Source organism: Crocodylus porosus, unplaced genomic scaffold (genome assembly GCF_001723895.1).
Source record: "Crocodylus porosus isolate Cpor-Errol unplaced genomic scaffold, CroPor_comp1, whole genome shotgun sequence".
Classification (NCBI taxonomy): domain Eukaryota; kingdom Metazoa; phylum Chordata; order Crocodylia; family Crocodylidae; genus Crocodylus; species Crocodylus porosus.
The window spans coordinates 241499088-241518327 of NW_017728886.1; the positions used below are offsets into that span (position 1 = coordinate 241499088).

Sequence of the window (19240 nt, forward strand, 5' to 3'; positions counted from 1 at the left end):
CCCACCCCCAAGTAGAGGCCATCAGGACATAATTAGGTTTTTGAAGACACAAAGTCACTGCTTCTAAGATGGCTTGACAGGTTTATACCTCTGAAAGAAATGCTTCAGCCTTCCTACTTTGAATCAAAATTCTTCCTTTTTGTTCCTGATACTTCTCTAAATGTTTATATACTAATACAAGAAATAAGAAGAACAAACTGGAAAATTAGAAGGTCCTAGTACAAGCACAGAATTATGACGCAGTTGGGTTTATGGAGATGTGATGGGATAGTTCACATGACTGGAGTACAGTTATAGATGGTCAGGAAGGACAGGCAGAGAAAAAAAAGGAGGTGGTGTTGTCATACTTTTTATATAGGGGATGTATATGTTCGGAGGTAAATATAAAGTGGAAGGTAAGCCTGTTGAAAACCCTGGAGAGCAGCAGGGCAGGGGTGGGGGGGGAGAATGTCATGGTGGGTGTCTGCTACAGACTTTCACAGCTGAAAGAGGAAATGGACATGGTCTGCTTTAAATAAATGATGGGAGCTTCCAAATTGCAGGACTTGGCTCTCATGAAGAACATTAATTATCAAGTTCTCTGCTGGGAGAGAAACACAGCAAAGCACAAGCAGACCAGCAAATTCCTTCAGTGCTTTATGATAACCAGGGATCTGGATTTCCTATTTCCTAGGGAAACAGAGTAAAACATGGATTTTCTCCCTTACTGGAATAAAATTTCAAGATTTCTCATTTTAGCAGAGAAACCCATGGATTTTGCAGTTTTGCAACAAGCTTCCCGCAGGCTGGCTGGCAGAGTACAAGCCTGCAAGGGGCTGGGAGGGAGCAGAAGGAGGGCATACATGCACATGGCCCGGCAGCCTGATGCAGCTCCTTGAGTTGTGTGGGGAATGGAGAGTGGAATTCAGGCCCCCATAGAGAAGGAGGGAGTTGGGCAGGGCTGGGGCTGGTGCCCTGCCAGGCACAGTCAAGCTTGGGGCCCGGGGCTGCACCGTACGGCTGCAGGACCCTGGGAAGGAGCGGAATGGGGCCACAGGCAGCTTGTCTGGGGATGAGGCCGGCTCCCCATCACTGCGTGCATTCCCAGGAGCCAAGGGGAACCCATGCCCCCCAAATCTGTATGCAGGGCAGGCAGGGTGTGCACCAGGGGCTCAGGCTCCCGTCTTGTGGCCCTCCCCCACAGCCTTCACAGCCCGGCAGGTGGAACCTGGCGCTGCAGGGCAGAGCGCAGCTGGTGCAGGAAAGCAGCTGCCTTGGCAACTTCTTCAGTGCACTGAAGTACAAGACCTGCACTTGGAACGGAATCACCGCATGCACAAATACAGACCAGGAAATGCTTGACTAAACTGCAGTGAGGGATTAGAGACCATAAACTGCATATAAGAGTACAAATGTATACTCCTATTGCAAAAAAAGTCAATATACTGGCTTATATTAATGGGGACTGTCACTTGCAAATCACAAATCAAGGGAAGAAATTCTTCCATTCAATTCAGTACTGGTAAGGCCTCAACTGGGGTACTGCAACCAGTTTTAGGCCCCATACTTTAAGAAGGAAGTGGACAGTTTGGAAAGAGTTCAACACAGAATAACAACAACAACAAAGTTATTAGGAGCCTGCAAGGCAAAAGCTGAGATGGGCTTTTTTCTCTATAACTGTAGTGGACAGGATTAGGAGCAATGGCCTCAAGTGCAGCGAAGGAAGTTTAGGTTGGAGACTAGAAGCAACTTTTTAACTATGACAAGGATCAAGCACTAGAACAGGCTACCTAAAAAAACCCTGTGGAATCTCAATCCTTGGAAGTTTTCAAGATCAATTCAGACCGGCACTTGGCTGACACAATTTAGTTAGGAATAATTCTGCCTTGAGCAGGGGACTGGACCAGAAAGCCTCACTGAGGTCCCTTCCAGCCTTGCTTTCCTATGAAAATCACTGAGAAAGCAGCAACAGGCAAGCTACTCCATTATATGATGTCTACATTTCAAACCAAAGCACAACATGGAGAAAGCCTTCCTAGCACTAAAACATGACTTCATGAAAATGGACAAAGGACACCAAGGCTGGCAAGACGATCACTTAACTAGTTAATTGATATTATTTAACTAACTGACCACAAATCAAGTATCTTCAAATATTTCAATGAGCCAAGCATGTCCTGATGTGGGCAGCAACCTTGCTGTTGATACGTTGGCTCTATTTCTTCAAAAAGGCAGCAGTGCTTGGTGTCTGCAACCTTAGACCACCCCCCAGCCACCAGGACCCAGAGCAGCCTCATCTCTACATTTAGAGGAAGGACAATCTCCTTCTTGCTTTTTGAGCTCCTGCAATTTGAGGACCTTGGAGGCCACCTGCTGCAACTGTAAATAGTAGCAGAAAGCAGGGGGAGTCCTATAGCAGCAGAAGTCATAGGTCCACAACTGCCCCCACGAGGTTATTGCATTTGTAGTGGTAAACAAATCTATCAATGAATATGCTAAACGGTGATAGTACTTGGGGGTCATTAGGGATTTTCTTGAATAAATGTTTCATCATTGGCTACATGATTCCAGACAAAACAATCAGTATAGCTACTGGTACTAGTATAGTACAAGAAATACTATTAAATCTAAAAGACTTGTGTTCCACAGGTGAGATGGTAGTAATTGTGTGGACAAAGCAAAATGTAAAAAAAAGATGTAGGGAAATATTCTACTTGAAATGATGATTGAAAAAAAATTAAAGTTCTATGCAAATTCTGTGTAGCTGACATGTATATGACAGATTGACAGAATGGCAAAACACTTGTCCAGATGCAGTCATACCAGAAAAGGAAAGCCAGCATGCATGAGCATTTGTTACCTTCTTTCCTTTTATCTAATCTTTAGTAGCAGCATCACAAAGCAGTCTTTTGATGAAGACGTGAAGGACATCAAAAGTGAAAGTAATTTCATTTTTTCATCTTCTAAGAACTTTGCCAATCCAAACGCTGGAAAATCTGTTCGTCAGGCTGGCATTAAGTTATTTTTGGATCAAGTGTCTCATGGTCAGGAAATGATCCTAGCCATGTTTGCTAAAAGTATTTGTGCCACCAATACACCACTTTATTTAGCCGAGAATACTTGTGCATTTTTTTGTAAAATTATATTCACTTTCCAAAATTCTCAGCTTACAGCACGGGTGCTCAACCTTGGACCCGAGAGCCAGCTCCAGACCCCAGCACTATGTCATTTGGTCCCTGGGGAGGCCCACAAGCTGTGGCTAATCCCAGTCTGCAGGGCCTCAGGGTCAGATCCCCTGACAAGCCCCATACCACTCATCTGGCCCACAGGATCAAAAGGTTGAGCACCAATGGTTTACAGCAAGTTTAAAAGCAGAAAAAAACATTATGTGAAAAAGAATTGGTGTTCTTATTACAAAAAGTCCTTAATGTATTCAATATCTAATGGGTGGAAGAATCTTAATGAGGATGCCATCAGAATCATAGTAACATTAAAAAAAAGTGATGTACATATTCCATTGCACAATTGAGCATCATCATACAACCCAACATAATTTTAGAAACTGATCAGCAGTAATGAATGAATTAGGTTTACAGAATGTTAATTCAGTAGTGATCATTACCATAGCAAACAGAAATTTGGGGCTTTGTTGATAAGCATCCACATCTTCTATGCTATGGGCAATGCACAAGATGCAGTTCTTTCGTGGTAGCGTCAAAAATTCCAAAACTCTTGTCAAGTATCAAAAATGAAAAGCTGAATCATGTTTTTCAAAAATAAGAGCACCAGCCCCCTTACTTCAGGAACATTTAGTAGTCTTCAATAGCATCCACACTTGATTAAGCCTTGTTATACACTTAAATGATCATCAAATCTCTCAAAGAACTTCAAATATTAAAAAAGGCATTTCAATCAGCTGACATTGAAGAAGGGGTGGTTTTGTGTTGCCAAATAATTTGAAAGTGATGTTTTTGATTATGTAGTCTTTTGAATGCCACATTTAATATTCATTTCACTACTTGAATCCATAGCTCAGTTCATTCAGAATATTGAAAGTTATAGTTCTATGCTGCCTGATGCCAAGAAATTCCTGAAAAATAAGAGTTTTATTTTTGAGCATACTACAAAATCTGCATATGAAAGTTGACCATAAAGACAAGTGGGGGGAGGAGGGAGAGAAGAGGGAGACATAAAAAAAAAAAAAAAAATGGAAATCTCAAAGCAATTTGAAAAGGGAAGTCACTTTTAAGGAAGAAATCATTAAAAAAAAAAAAAAAAAAAAATCTTATAGTTGCTGTATTTTTTCCTTTTGTAAAAAAATAATTAAAAAAAATGTTCAGTCTTTAACAATATTCAAATTTAATTGTGAACCTAACATTGCTGAATAATATAGCAATTATTCTTTTTATAGAATTCATTTGTTTCACTTTTCCCTGAATTAAGAACATCTCAGGTAAGTCACTTTTTGTTATTTTGTATAAACATCTAACCTGCTGCTTCCCCTGTTCCCCGCAGAGGGGTGGGGTCAACCCTGAGGCTGAAGCAGAGCGCTCTGCCCAGCCCAGAGAGCATGCAGGGATGCTTGGGGAGTCTGTGGCATTCAAAACCAGCAAGGGGTCTGAGACAGACAGTGCATAAACTGGTTTGATCCAAATCAATAAAGTCTGATACTACATTCAACCAGATTTTTCCTCAAACCAGTTTTGGCCATTTTGAAACTGGTTTATGTACACTGAATTTCTGTTCTGTTACAGGTTTAAACCAGTTTCTGATCATTGAAATTGTTTGTGTAATGTCTGTCTCTAGCCATAAAAGCTATAAGAGTGTGTGTACCTGAACATCATTGTCCAGAGGTAGCCAATACTAATACAAGCAGCTTGCAATGCTGTCATTAACGGTTTAATGAGGAGTAGCAGGTTCAAACCGAACCCATTTAAGTTAGAGATTGTATCTGTCATTAATAAGGTAGGCCCTTAAGAACACTAAGCCAGATAATACTCAAAGCTAGCTTGGGCCAAGGGAGGGGATGGACACCTTCACAAGATAATGGTGTAAGCATCTGGTTCTCTCAAAGTGGTTGATATTTGCAACCACACAGCAACAACCAGAGGGCAGATCAAAACATCATGCATGTGTACAGAAGTACAAAGAGGATTTCAAATTTCAGTAACAAGTGCCCAGTGTCCCCATGTCACAAGACTTCCAGAGAATTCTCTTGTACCACCAAAAAATGAAGAGGAGGAAAAAAATCCACCATTCACAACTGGGTTCTTAAAATCTTTCCCATTCTTAGTTTAATGTAACTGAATATTTTACAATGGATAGTACTATAAAAGATATTAAAAACAGCTGTTGCCAATAGTCCTCTAGAATTGTCTAGAGGAAACATTGAGATAATATCCACAAAATGAGAAGAAAGTGAATATATCACATATAATTGAAGACACTAGTAAAGATAATTCCAGTTAATTGTTCTGAGTGGAACAAAATAGATAACATGCTGGCATGCAAAGCAGATGGTAACAAAACTATAAGCTTTGTAGTTGAGGATTCACATGCTGAAGCATTTAAGGCATTTGCACTGTAGAAAGAGACTGAAACTATCATTTTCTAGAGGCTCTTTAAAAACATAAGCACAGCTGTGCTACTCCTAGTCAAAATTTAGGTAAATTATGTATAATATTCAGAACAGAACACTCACAAAACACATTTTCCTTGAGAAATATCCTGGTGCCAATGCACAGCTTGACTGGTTAGTTATGGGGCAATTGGTTTTACAACAGTTTCACAAAGGGGAAGAATCATCCATGCTAATTAGCTCCAGAGGCCCACTACTTTATTTGCTTAGTCTTGCCAAGGTCTACAGAATACAAAAAGGATCAAGTCTGTGGACCTGGGTCAGTGCAGAAGGACCTGGGTGAACCGGATAACATATCTACTGAAAAAAATATGCTTTTGCTCATTCCAAAACTAGTTAAAATGCGATTCAAATTTGAATAAGGTATCTAGATGCTGGGGGACTACACCCGGTTCCATATTTAGGGAGCTGCCAATGGTTAAGTCATCTCCCTGAATATGGAAGACCCAGGTTTATTTCCTGAAATATTTTGAACCCACATCTACCTCCTAAAGGAATACTCTTCCCAATGGGATATCAAGTCCGTGTGTGTAGAGTGTTCTTATTCCATTTTGCATATCCATGCTATAAAGCTGGGACTAGAACACAAGTCTGACTTTAAGAGCCTTGGGAGATTCACCAGACTAGAGCATCACTCTCATACATACTGTCTACCTCAGTAAACATCCTGCATCAACACAAGACAGAGAGAGCATCCCATCACAGATCATCTGATAACCCAGCATAAGGCACTCTCCTGGGAAGCAGAATGTGCCAATTCAAATTTCCTCGGAGGAAGAAACTGAATGTTGATCTCCTATACCCTAGAAGAGAATCCCATCTACTGGGTTACTGCATAAAAGGAAATGTGAACCATCATCAGTCAACATAATAGTTGCATGTGACCCACACAGCTTTGTATTTTGCTACTATCAAATGAATAAACAGGTAACAAACTAAACCAGCACAAGATGGAAATGAATTGAGGAAAAGAGAAAAAGTGTGAATAGCTCCCCTATGTCACCACCCAATAATGCAATAAGCCATGCAGTAACCAAATCTCTTTGGGATTCTTGAATCTAGATATGAAGAGTCAAAAAAAATAGTTATAACTGCTCAAAATGATTTTCAAAGCCAGCAAAAAGTTCAAATCAGAATGTTGTAACATGAAGCACATGATCACAGAAGTTCATGCTTATAATTGGATTACCGCAGTCCATTGAACTCCATAATCAAGTTGCCATTTCTGATAAAGGCCCAATACTTAGTAATTGTTTGTTCATCAAACATACTTCACCAAGAATGCCCTTTTTTCTGCACTAGCTCTCAGAAGAGTGGAGAATTAAATGTAAGGACTTGGTGTCTCAGTAGTAAGAGCACTCCACAGAATCTTCCCAACATGACTTTATTGCAGTTATGATCATGGTTTCATTGAAACAAATGGCATTGTCAATCTTACATGTTTTTTTTTATCCAATTCGTCTCTAAAACTAAACTAAGCAGATTCTGGGGAGAAAGAAAAGTGCATGCACAAGGGCCATCTGCTGTCAAATACCATGTAGTCAGGTATTTTAAGGGAGAATTTTCTATAACTAGGAAAGAACCAAGTTTCATTTACAGTTCTCAAAAGCTCAAGTGTTTTGATGGTACTAGAAGAATTGAGGGGGAAAAAAAAAAAAACAGGAAAAAATAGGAGAAAAAAAGTGAAGAAAATGATAAAAACAAAAACAAATAAATCAAGTGAAGTAAGCTAAGAAAAGGGTAGTCTTATCCAGTCACACAAGCAACACTTTTCTACAAGAACCATTTCTTTAAGACTGAAGGGTTTCAGGAAGTGCTTGACTTGAACTAGTTCCACTCTATCAAGATTAGTACTAACTAGGGCTGCAGTGCTAGAGATTTGTGGGGCCGAGACCAATAGCCAATTTCTGATACGCAGCCTGGCAGCTTGAAGAGCAGTGTCCAGCTGGTAAGTCTGTTGGGGTGGAAGGGGAGGGGGAAGGGAAAGAGCATGAGTGGGGGCAGATAGAGGCCCCTGCCGTGAGGGAGGCAGTGGGGCTGGGGCTAGGGCTGTGGCGGGCACTCCCCAGCCAGGGTGGGGCAGAAGCTGTGGCTTGGCTAGAGGGTGCACAGGGGGTGAGGGCTGATTACCAGCAATGGGTGCACCCCTGGAGGGTATGCTCCTGGAACTGCGCAGGGAAAGGACGGGCTGCCACTGCAGGTTGGGGCTGGGGCTGCGCCTGTGTCAGACTCTTCCTGGTGGGAGTTGGGTGGGGGTGCATTTAGGGCACGCAGTGGCAGACTGCAACCACTCCAAAATTCGCCATAGCCCCCCCCGCAACCCTCCCTCCCAGCACTGCTGCCTGCCCGCCCCAAGCGCAGCCTGGTCCAGCCCGCACTGGGAAGAGCCTGGCACAGCCCTCGCCCCAGCCAGTAGTGGCAGCCCACCTGACCCAGTGCAGATCTGGGGGGCACATGTCCCCATGCCCTCCCAGGGTGCTCAGTGGCAGGAGCCACCCCAACCCCCACCGCCCCAGGAGCTCACAGCTCCGTCCCATGCCCCGCCTGGGCAGTGCCTACCTCAGCCCCTCCCCCAGCCCCACTTCCTCCCTCGCTGCAGGGTCCTCAATCTGCCCCCCCACCATGCACTTTCCACCACAGACTTACCAGCTGGATACAACTCTCCAAGCTTCCAGGCCGTGGCTCCTCACTGCCTACATGCTGCGCTGCAGCTGTATGCGTGCATGGGGCATTTAATCAGATACATTAATTGACCACATCAGGCAAAAATCAGCTGATTTCCAGTACAGTTAATTTTCTTTATATCTGTGCCGATCTGATATTGGACCAATGTATCAGTGCACCTCTGTGACAGCTGAAATTATGTCTGTGTGATAAAGGTGCTTGCTGAAGGCTCTGTGAAGATTAGACCAAGTGTTTTTTCTGTTATTTGTTTAGATATTAAGCTATATGTTGTTGCCAAGAGCCTAATTAAAGTTTAAAGATGTAGTCAGGCCTTGTATAAAGTACAGCCTAGTAAATTTAGCAAAGCCCTGAAGTAGTAAGGCCCTGTGGCATAGTTAAACTTATCAAAGGAATGCAAGGCTTGTACTGCTATTGGTCAGTCTAAGGACAGTTGAAGTAAAAAGCATCTGAGCGGCTGTATGTTATCAGTACCATTCAGAAGTTATAAATTGGCTGGAATATCCGGAAATCATTCTGAAGGAAGATACAGCTCTGTAAAAAGGATTAGTTAGCTGTTGGCTTGGATCAGTGGGCCTGTAGATCTCAAGGACCCCAAGGACTGAATTGCAGGGTCCTTCCCAGTACCTCTTGGACAGTCCTGATCGGGGTCGCCTGACTTCGCTGAACTTAGTGGAAAGAGAAACTTGTTGTACATCAGGCATCAGAGGGGACTGATGATAAGTTGTGGACGTGAATTGTTCTCGTCTGTCTTGTGACTACATGTAGTTGTGTTTTGTTAAGTCAATAAACCTTTCTTTCCTTTCTACCCCGACCATGCTCTCAATCCCGAACCCTCCACAGGGCAGCTGAGACGCACCTCAAGTACTAACCCAAGTCATTACCATCAGCAAGCTGCTCAACACAATGGTGTTGTCTAGGGTGTCTCACTCTAGTTTTCAGTGGACAAGAATTCACACTGGAAAAGTCTGATGACTGGTAAGCTGGATCCCTATTGTTAACACAAGAGGAAGAGGATTGAGTAGCCAATATAATCAAAATGAACTCAAATTCAGACCTGTTATTCTTGGTGAGCTATAGCACAGAATACTGCGGGGAAGCTTATGCGCCTTGATTCCTAAAACTGCAGCTGTCCCTTGTACCCACGTACAAGAAAAAGCAACAAGTTACTAGGACAATCAAACAAATCTCTTGACTATAACTACTTTAAACAAACAAAAGAGTGATTCAGAATCAAAGTTGATGGGAAGTCTCCTTAGCCCGATTTGAATCTTTTTTTTAATTCTAGGTATGGCAAATAAATGCACAGCTAATGCAGATAAAAGTAAGTTTGCAAGCAAATTCCTGAAGTGAAAACAGAAAGTAACAGATGAGAAACCTTAATATATCACAAAATGAACTAGCAGAAGAAAAAAAGTTGTCATGCAAAATTTTCCAAAATGTACCAACTTAGCTGTTTCTTAATTTAAATATATAGAAAATTAATTATTAATAGCAGCTCCTTTTTACAGCTTTTGTTAAAAAAAAAAAAAACAAAAAAAAACCACACAGTAGGATTAACCAATAAAATTGTATATTACACAAAATTACATGATTTGTAATTATCAGTAAGAGCATACAATAAAAATTACACATTCTACTAATTTAAACAAAAGCAAAAGTCAAACATATTATATGGATAATACATAAAAATAAGTCAAATGAAACAATAAATAGTAGAATGAAAAATTAGAACCAGGGAATTATCTTGGATTTTTGCCTTTATTCCTTGTGTAAGTAGTGTGAATACACCTAAAGCATAGGACAAGCTGTAAACAATTAGATAGTAGCCAAATTGTTTTTTCTTCATTAGCCTAGTACTTCAAATTTTGCAAGTAGTGGAAAATTTTTTGTTAAGAAAGGCCTAAAAAGAACCTCTTCCTTCCAACCCTGTAACTACCTGACTAATCACTGGGGCAATTTACACCAAACAAATACAAAACAACCCCACACCCTTCCCCAATCCCCTGCCTCCTGCTAATTTATTAATTTGCCTTTAGTTTGGACATCAAAGATTATACTCCCATACAAAGTTATTCTTAGTTTTCCAATGCCACCCTGTGGATGAAACCTAGCATTTCTTACATTTGCATCACAAACTACCAGAAGATATCACATCATGGTCTGCTGAAGTCAATCTGCATTGATCTGATGCAATGTATTTTCCTGTACAAAACAACTTTATTGGATTTCAAATTAACTGAACTACTGCCTGATTGTAATAGTGAGAAACGAAAGCAAAAATTAATTAAGCTATTGCAGTAAATATGCCAATAAAGGAATCAGTTGCATTTAGCATAAACAACAGTTAACTAGAAACAAATGTCACCAGACAAATACATATAGAAAAGAGAAGTATTTTATTGAATTAAATTACTAAACCAGATGTTAAATGCAAGACTGATTGCATGCTGAATTGAAGAGAATAGACTAAGCAAGAAAATAAGTTAGTAAATTATTTACAAGAAAAAATATCAGTGAGCTCAATTTGTAAACTGGATATGTAGGGTTTTTGGTTGTAGCCATGTTGGTCTAAGGACACAGGCAGGCAAGGTTCTTTGGGTAGATGCAATATCTTTTTAGTAGAGGTGCACCAATACATCGGTCCAATATCAGATTGGCAAAGATAAAGAAAATTGATTGCATTAATTGGTTGTTGATTGTGGCCTGTGCAGGTGCTGCCACCCAGCAGTGCATGGCTCCACCCAGCACTGCACGTGGTGGCAAGGAGTGCAGTCAGGCCAACCCACCTCTATTGCACAGGGTTCCCCACGGCACACATGCAGCTCCTGGCACTCACACACGATTAAGGAAAGCCCCACGCAATAAAGCCAGCTAGCTGCCTGCCCCACTCCCTGCCATGCAGGTCCCAGGATTCTACTGGGAAGCAGGGGGCAAGGTCCCCCTCCACTTCCGGCAGAGTCCTGGGATGTGCATGGAAGGGAGTAGGGAAGGCAGTCAGCTCCCTCGCATGGGGCTTCCCCTGGTGGCATGCGAGTGCCAGGACTGGCATGTGTGCTACACAGCCCCACATGATAGTAGCAGGCTGGTCTGGTTGTGCTCCTTGCCACCATGCGTACTACTGGCAGGAGCAGCACCCGTGTGGGGCAGGACCACCTCAAGCACCTGCTCCTGCCACTGGCAGCAGGGGCTGCGTGCCATGCAAGAGGCTGGCGGGGAAGGGCTGTGAAAGGAGGGGGGGGGGGGGGGGAGGGTCCTCACACCCTAGCCTCCCTTGCACCTCACAAACCCCACACACCCACACTCTGCCACCACATATACATCCCCCAGCATACCCTATGCCCCGCCACAGCTACAACACCCCACCATGCACACCCCCAACTACACCTTCCCACACACAATATGCAGGAGTAAGACATTATTTTTGAATTGTTATGCAATCATCTCTACATATACTACGCAAACACAAATTATGACAAAAATATTTTTTGTATAGTATAATTATAGTGGGCATTTGATTTTTAGTATACTATTTGGATTTTTCCTGGTTCCAAGATGGGAAACCTCCCCTCACAAAAGAAGTACTTCTGGGGGCAAAGGGAGGGTCTTCCAGTGTCAGAGACCAAGGGCCCTTCAACAGCTCACCAAAACTAATTAAGCAGCCCTCCAGCCAAAATAATTGTCCACCCCTGATTTATACACTCTTATGCAGGGGTTTATACCACTAAATAGCAGCCTATCAGTAATCCACAAGCCTGAGTTTTAGGGACCTGCATAAACTTTGCCTGACAGTAGAAGAAAAGGGCTTTTCTATACTTCCTAGTAGCTGGTTTAGGCATCCCCCATGCCTAGCATGTCGGCTGTTAGGAATCTCAGCCACAAGGTTGACCCTACCCTGTTACCATTCAAGGTGTAGAAACCCAGGATGCCCGGCTCATCTTTCTGAAGTCCAACCGTGTGTGCAGTTTTAGCAACAGAAAAGCAAAGCACATTAACCATCAAAAACATTAATGAATCAGAGCCCAGGCATCTGGTGAAGAGATGGAATCTACTAAGTGAGTTCCACCAAGGTTTGACCTATAAAATAAACTGGCAAATAACACTTGCATCTCATGCCACAAAATTTGGAAAACCAAATCAGATGAGTGGTTACATTCTGAAACCTATTCATATGCACTGATCAAAACAAAAAGAGGTTTCACATGAATGCTTTCATAATAAAATGTTACGGTTCTTTTACCAAGCTTATTATTACCACATTTTTATACCAAGCTTGTTACTACCACAATTTTAGAAACTGCAAACATCACTATGGATTTAGGCAATTCCAGGAAGTCTCATTTCCTAATATGCTGTTTGGCCACAGTCCAAACACATCAATCTGAAGGAGAATACACTCTTCAACTTGCACAGAGAATACTACTAAAAAGTCATCTGGGTTTTAAGTGTGCAAGATGTACACTCTTAGTTCTCAGCAGAGGTGCACTTTCTATATGAGCACCCAACACAATTGCAGCCTTAATCTAACAACAAACATGACACAGACTTCAAAACAGTATCCACTTCAATTTCAAAGCCCATTAGTTAAATCTGTATTATGCCTCATATACTCCTTATGTGGACTGAATATGAAATCCTTGTATTTAATATTAAATTGTAATCTATAAAGTACTTTATGGTCTTCAGACAACCTATTTATGAAACATCTACAAAGCATGGACTCAATTATTTATTGTTTACAAAGCTTATCAATAAGATGTCTTATATATGACAACATGATTAATATTTTATCCTAGAGTTATGCACTACTGCATAAACAGAGTGCATTATAACAAACTATATGGATTTTAATTCTAGATGAGTTTTAGTTAATTGCTCTAAAAACCATGTGCTTGCTTAGGTACTCTTGAAGATGGATGTACCTTGTAAGGGAACAGTCTAGGACAGGCGTTCCACATTTGAAGTTCACTTGAGGCATGGATCCTAAAAATAAAGGGCCCCAAAAAGAACTTGCTTTTCCAAGTTTGATAGATTCTACCAGCTTTATTTGGGTGGACCTAGGAATCAGAATGTGCCTCCTATCATACCCCAATTTACACCGATTCCAACTTACACACAGCACTTACTGCCATTATGTGGAAATACCACTTTTGAATCAAATCATTTAGATCTACAAGGAAACATGTGAACGTAATGCTCAAAACACAGCAGTCTCTGCCTTCCAGCCTGTACAAGTCCCTCCTCTTCCTCTCGTGTGAGGCATATCTGAAGGTCTCAGAAAACAACGGAGATATGAAGTTAAAGTATATGCTACTTCTGTGTATGGTGATGTCAGAGAAGAGGGAAATTTGACAAAGGTTGGGGGAAGGCAGGCGGGAGAAACAGCTGCAGAGATGGGCAAAAGGCAGCCTGTGGGCCGGATGCAGCCGGCCAAGCCATTCTATCTAGCCCGTGGGGCCCCTAAAAATTTAGAAAATAAGTATTTCTCTGTCCCCAGTTGCCTGTCATGCATCCCTCAATGGCTTGCTAAAAAAACCTCAGTAAACAGCCCTCCGCCCAGAATAACTGCCTGCCCCTGAGCTAGGGCATGGGTGGGAACATGGGGTCAAATTCAAATTCAGTGAACTGCTCAGGCTAAATATTGCAAAAAGTTTGCTACTCAGTGCCCACATTCAAGATAAGGGAGAAGGAGCAGGAAAATTAAAGACCAGGCAATCTGACTTCACAGATTGTGGGGCAGGCCACCAATGAATCTATTGTGAAGCACTCGGAGGAGTATGAGGTGATCACAAACAGCCAACATGAATTCACCAAGAATGGATGAGACAGAAGTACTGCAAGGTGGATACAAGACTGGCTGAATCATCATGTTCTATTAGTAGTTATGAATAGCTAACTATCTAGTTGAGAGAATGCATCAAATAGGGTTGAACCTAGGGTTCTGGCCTGGGTTCAGTATTGCTTAACATTTTCATTAATAATTTGGACAATGGGATTGAGTCCATGATTAGCAAATCTGTACATGACACCAAGTTGAGTGGAGTTGCAGACACTCTGAAGGGTAAGGCTAGGATCTACAATTACCTGGATAAATTGGAGAAACAGTGAGAAGTCAATCAGATTAAATTCAGTGAGGACAAGTGCAAAGTTCTACACTTGGAACATAATAATAAGCACAAATACATAATGGGGAATGATTAGCTGCACTGCAGTGCTTCAGAGAAGGACCTGAGAGTCACAGTGGACCATGAGCTAAATGAGTCAAAAGTGTGCTCTTGCTGCAAAAAAGGTCAAGTATATATTATTATTATTATTCAGATTCCTAAGCCCTCCTACCCATAAAGGCTCAGAGCAGCTTTATTCAGATAAGAAACTACGCTGTATTAAAACAATTCCACTTGCAAATAAAGGGAAGCAATTCTTCCACTCTATTTGTCATCTGGAGTACTGTGTCCAGTTTTGGGGCCCCCACTTCAAGAAAGTGGTAGACAGATTTGAAAGAGCCTGACAAAAATAAAACTAGTGAGTAGGAGTCTACCAAACTCAAGGCAGAGGCTGGCCAATTTCACAGGCAGATCCCAGGGCCAGCCACCATTTTCACAGGCTGAGTGCAGTGGGCCCATCCCATGCTTCTGGCTGAGGAGATCCAGCAGTTCTGCTCCTCGCTGGAGATTACCAGATGCCCCCAAACCACCACTTAAATTGCTTAACTGTGTTTCCCTTAATGGCTTCTGTGGGCTTAACCATGGGATTCAGGCCACAAAACCATTAACTGACATATTATTAAGCAATCTAAGTAATTAAACTCTAAACTGAAATATCTTATTAAAATATAGGTGTGTACACAAAATGAATTGCAACTAACACCAACTATATATACTTTATTAAAGGACATTATATAAAAAGAGTTTACTGAAATGGAATGTTAACCTTGAGACAGGCACTTCATGCTAGCTATTAAACGTGAGCATAGTGCATCCAGGTGCAGTTCTGCACACTCTCTGTGAGGGAACACTTGTTCATACAGAGTTAGCATGCTCAGTGTCTACTGAGTTCACTGGAATGGTGAGGCACTGTCTTGCCAGGGCATGAAGATGCGGAAACTGGTCACAGAGTCGTAAAATACAGGCACAAGCATCTGGCACTCTTTGGTAAAATTCACACAAGCAGCACATTTGTTGTCATGCCCTTCCCCCCATCCCAGGATTGCTTTCAGCAGCTGAGAGTCACAACTCAGAACAAGCACCATTGGTGTCCAAAATGCAAACAACACTAAGAAAGGAGGCAGCCAGTTGTCTGAACTGCAATGAGAGTGATGGGCCATACCTGTAGTACTGGTTCAGCTTCAAAGCTATTGCCTAGAACAGGTGTCCTTTCTCCACTGTTTTTCACAAGAACAGCTTGACAGTTCTTACGATGCCCAGTCTTCATCCTAGCTTATCAAATCCATTTGCTTGTGTACATAGTGGATGACAACCTGCCAGCCTTCAACCTGCATTAGGAGCTCCATGAACCATGTGGTATCAAAGTGATCTTGAATGTCATCTTACCCTAAAAGATTGCAAATCTCATGCACTTTGTGCTCTGTGCGATTTCCAGCTCCTCACTCAAGAGTGCTGGTAATATTGCATATGTTTGGCACAGTAACAAACCATAAACCACAAATTCCACCTTGTGATCATAGGCTTGAGTGGCAGCAGCACACACTGCCATTTGAGTCCCTATTCTGACTGGCAACAGACCCTCTGTACCAGACCTTACCATCAGGGAAACTGTGCGTGCAGGTTCTGTGGGCAGCATTCCCTACAGCACATCAGAGAAAGCCTTGCACATGTACATATCAGTATTCCTGTCTGACAGTGCTATCTTGTTAAAGTACCCGCCACAACAGACAGTTACTCTCAGGATAGCTTCCAACATGGTAGGGAAAACAAACAAAGACAGATGCAAGGTGGACCAGCTCCATTTAACAACACAGGCAGGTTCTGTGCTGTCCAGCTCCCCAGGACGAATAAAGTGTGTAGCACGTAGTTATCCTGAGGGTTGGTAGCTTCAGCCACAAGAGAAGAGGAGTCATACTCTGCCAAGGCAGCCTTTGTGGACTGTACATATGAAGCAATCACTGCAGAGAGAGAGTCTTGGTGAAGCTTGTTGAGACACAGAAAACTGCTAGCATTTGGCACATTTTGGTTCAGGTAGTCCTTAAGCTTTGGATGATCAAGTTTCTCCAGTAGGATGTTCACCAGTGTGAAAGCCTCCACAAGGGAAAATACCACCTCTCGCCTTGCCAACCTGCTTTCTATGGCCTTAAAACAGGGAGGACTCTATCGCTTATTTCTTGCTCTGACCTTCAGCTTCTGCAACAGCCTTCTACTTCACATGTGCCATACACTGTGAGTGTTGATCTATGTTGGTTTTTCCTCAACACATCCAGAGTTACATTGCTGGTGGTACAGAAAAGTCTGTCTCCATCTGCATGCAAGGTCCCTGCATGATACTATTTTACACAGCTCAGTGCTGAAATGTGTTTGGCCTTCTTGGAAGATTTCTTACCATCCCTGCTCCGCCTCAGGCTACAGCATGCCTGTGGGTGCTTTAAGAACTGGCACCAAAACACTCCCACTTCTCTGACTGGCCCTGGACTGAGCCTACCTCACAGGCTCAGTCTCCGATTTGCTTCCTCCTTCCCCCCAGCCACTTAGGACTCCAGGGTTTCCCACCTTTTTGTCTTCTTACAGCTTGATTTTATTTTTTTCCCCTGAGAGAGCCTACTAAAAATCACAGATACCACCAAAATTCATGATTTCTGGGGGGGCGGGGAAATCACACAATTGCAATTTCAGTAGGTTCCTACTTACGAGCAAAGGATGAAAGACTTTTGGAATAGCTGAATTTGGAATAGAGAAGACCGACCTGGGCTTGGTAACAGTCTTCAAATACCTAAAGAGAATGGAGATAGATGGTTCATCACAGCTGTAGGATACAGGACTAAGAGCCATGGTCTCAAGCTGCAGCATGGGAAACAAAGGTTGGAAACAAGGAAGAACTTTTTGATTATGAGAGCACAAGCACTGGAACAGGCTACCTAGAGAACCTGTGGAATCTCCATCCCTGGAAATTTCCAAAAGCAAGTTATACAGACACTTGACTGGGATGGTTCAGTCGGAGGTGATCCTGCCTTGAGATGGGGCTACAATAGATGACCTTCCTGCCCTATTATCCTACGAACAGCAAGCTGTTGCCCTTCATACATGCATGCTGCAGATGAGAGCAGCAAATGAGGAACAACTTTGTGTGTCTCAGTTTAATAGGATGGGAAGGGGAGCTTGGGCTGGAAGTGATGCTGAGAGGGATGGACCAATCTTCCTTCACATGCTTGAATTTAAATAATAGGTACAGTAATGAAGCCATCAAGATTTTGGGGAGAAATATTTACTGTACAACACAGCTACAGCATATGCAATAAATGCAGGAGTGTTTTTCATTAGCTATTATCATCCTTGAAGAAAAAGAAGGGGAACAAGAGTTAAGACTACATGGATGTTTACCTAATCTAATTTTGTGCGTTAAAAAACAATTCTTCTTCCATACTGAGCTACAGAAAGATGCACAGACTTAACATTCATTATAAGTAAAGCTATCAACCGGATAAGACATTTTACAGATAAGCATCTGATTAAATACGCTGATGCCTACAAGGCCCAATTCCTTGTAGCACCAGCTGGTCTGATGCGCCCTGTATGCTGCCTTCTGCCTGACTTCAAGCTGACACGACCAACCACCTCTGCTTTGTAACTTATTCCATTCAGCCAAGTCAAACACTGTGAAAGGGAAATAGCCTGTAGAAGCCTTAAAAATGACAGCAGCCCACTGGTTTCAGGACTCTTAATACCACAGCACTAACCATCTACCATCTTTACTCAAATCCACAATGAGGTTTTTCCCTCCATACTATGATGCTTGGTCCACCCTCTTTCAGTCACCTGACCTGGCTTGTTACTAATAGGGCCCAGGGACCACTTGTGGAGAAATCACCCGCCAGTCTGTGTCTCTGCTGTAATGCAACGGCCCAAACCCTCCCCATCTGGTTACAAACTCTGGCTGTTGGATACACCTGGTCTCCTTGGTAACAGGCTTGTAAATTCCATAGCTCTCTTTCTTTGCTTAAGAGTTCCCACCACTGCAGGTCATGTGACTAGTTCTCTCACCTGGGAAGGTGATGTCATTGGGAAGTACCAGTCAGCAGCCAATGGGTCTGCTTCTGGTGGGAACTTAGTGATGAGTTCACAACAGCAGTATAAAACAGCCCCTCCATGAGTAGTGAATTACCAGCAACTTAAATAGAATGTAGTTTATAGTAATCTAGAAGTAGATCAAATGGCTATCAGGCTTGGTCTGTTTGCTCAGAGTTATTCTGTTGCTACTTCTCTAACTTGTACCCCTCCCCATGCCTAGCCTCTGTACTCAATAAAGCTATCGACTATAGCAAGTTTTGTGGTACATGCTTGAGGGGGACTGGGCACGCCTTCATGCTCTCTTTGCTTGGCTGACTAAGGGAGGCTATTTTCTGTGCTTCGGGTTAAAGGAAAGACTCCAAGATTTCACAGTGGGTCAAGCACCCTCAAGATCTACAAGACCCTGGGGGGCAAAGCCCACACAAAGACCAGACCCCAGGTGGTGGCAACAGTTACTCCAGGCTTGCAGCTGTGCTCCAGTGTAACAGCCAGAACCAGAGGGATTAATAAGCAATAAATATGTGCTTCTTGGAGGCATTTGGTATTTTGCCTAAACAGGTAATATTAGTTAATATAAAGCTTGTACACTGCAAATGTAACTCGTCTGTCATAAGTTTAACCAAAATGATAAAAGTTAACTGTTTGTGGAACTGACTGGGCCCCATAGGCAAACCTGTAGCTGTGAGATTAGCTGACCTAACGGTTT

The 19240-nt window shown here is 42.5% G+C and overlaps 1 protein-coding gene and 1 long non-coding RNA gene across 2 annotated transcripts in view; one reads left to right on the forward strand and one right to left on the reverse strand.

The window, feature by feature from the left end:
* Positions 1-17737, forward strand: part of LOC109321371 — an 18385-nt gene extending 648 nt beyond the window's left edge. Inside the window, exons 2-4 of the long non-coding RNA XR_002104044.1 lie at positions 9235-9240; positions 14441-14446; positions 17726-17737. This is a non-coding gene — a long non-coding RNA (uncharacterized LOC109321371). The remainder of the gene's footprint in view (positions 1-9234; positions 9241-14440; positions 14447-17725) is intronic.
* NUDCD1 (NudC domain containing 1) overlaps positions 1-19240 on the reverse strand; it is a 126731-nt gene that overhangs the window by 105524 nt on the left and 1967 nt on the right. The window lies entirely within an intron of this gene.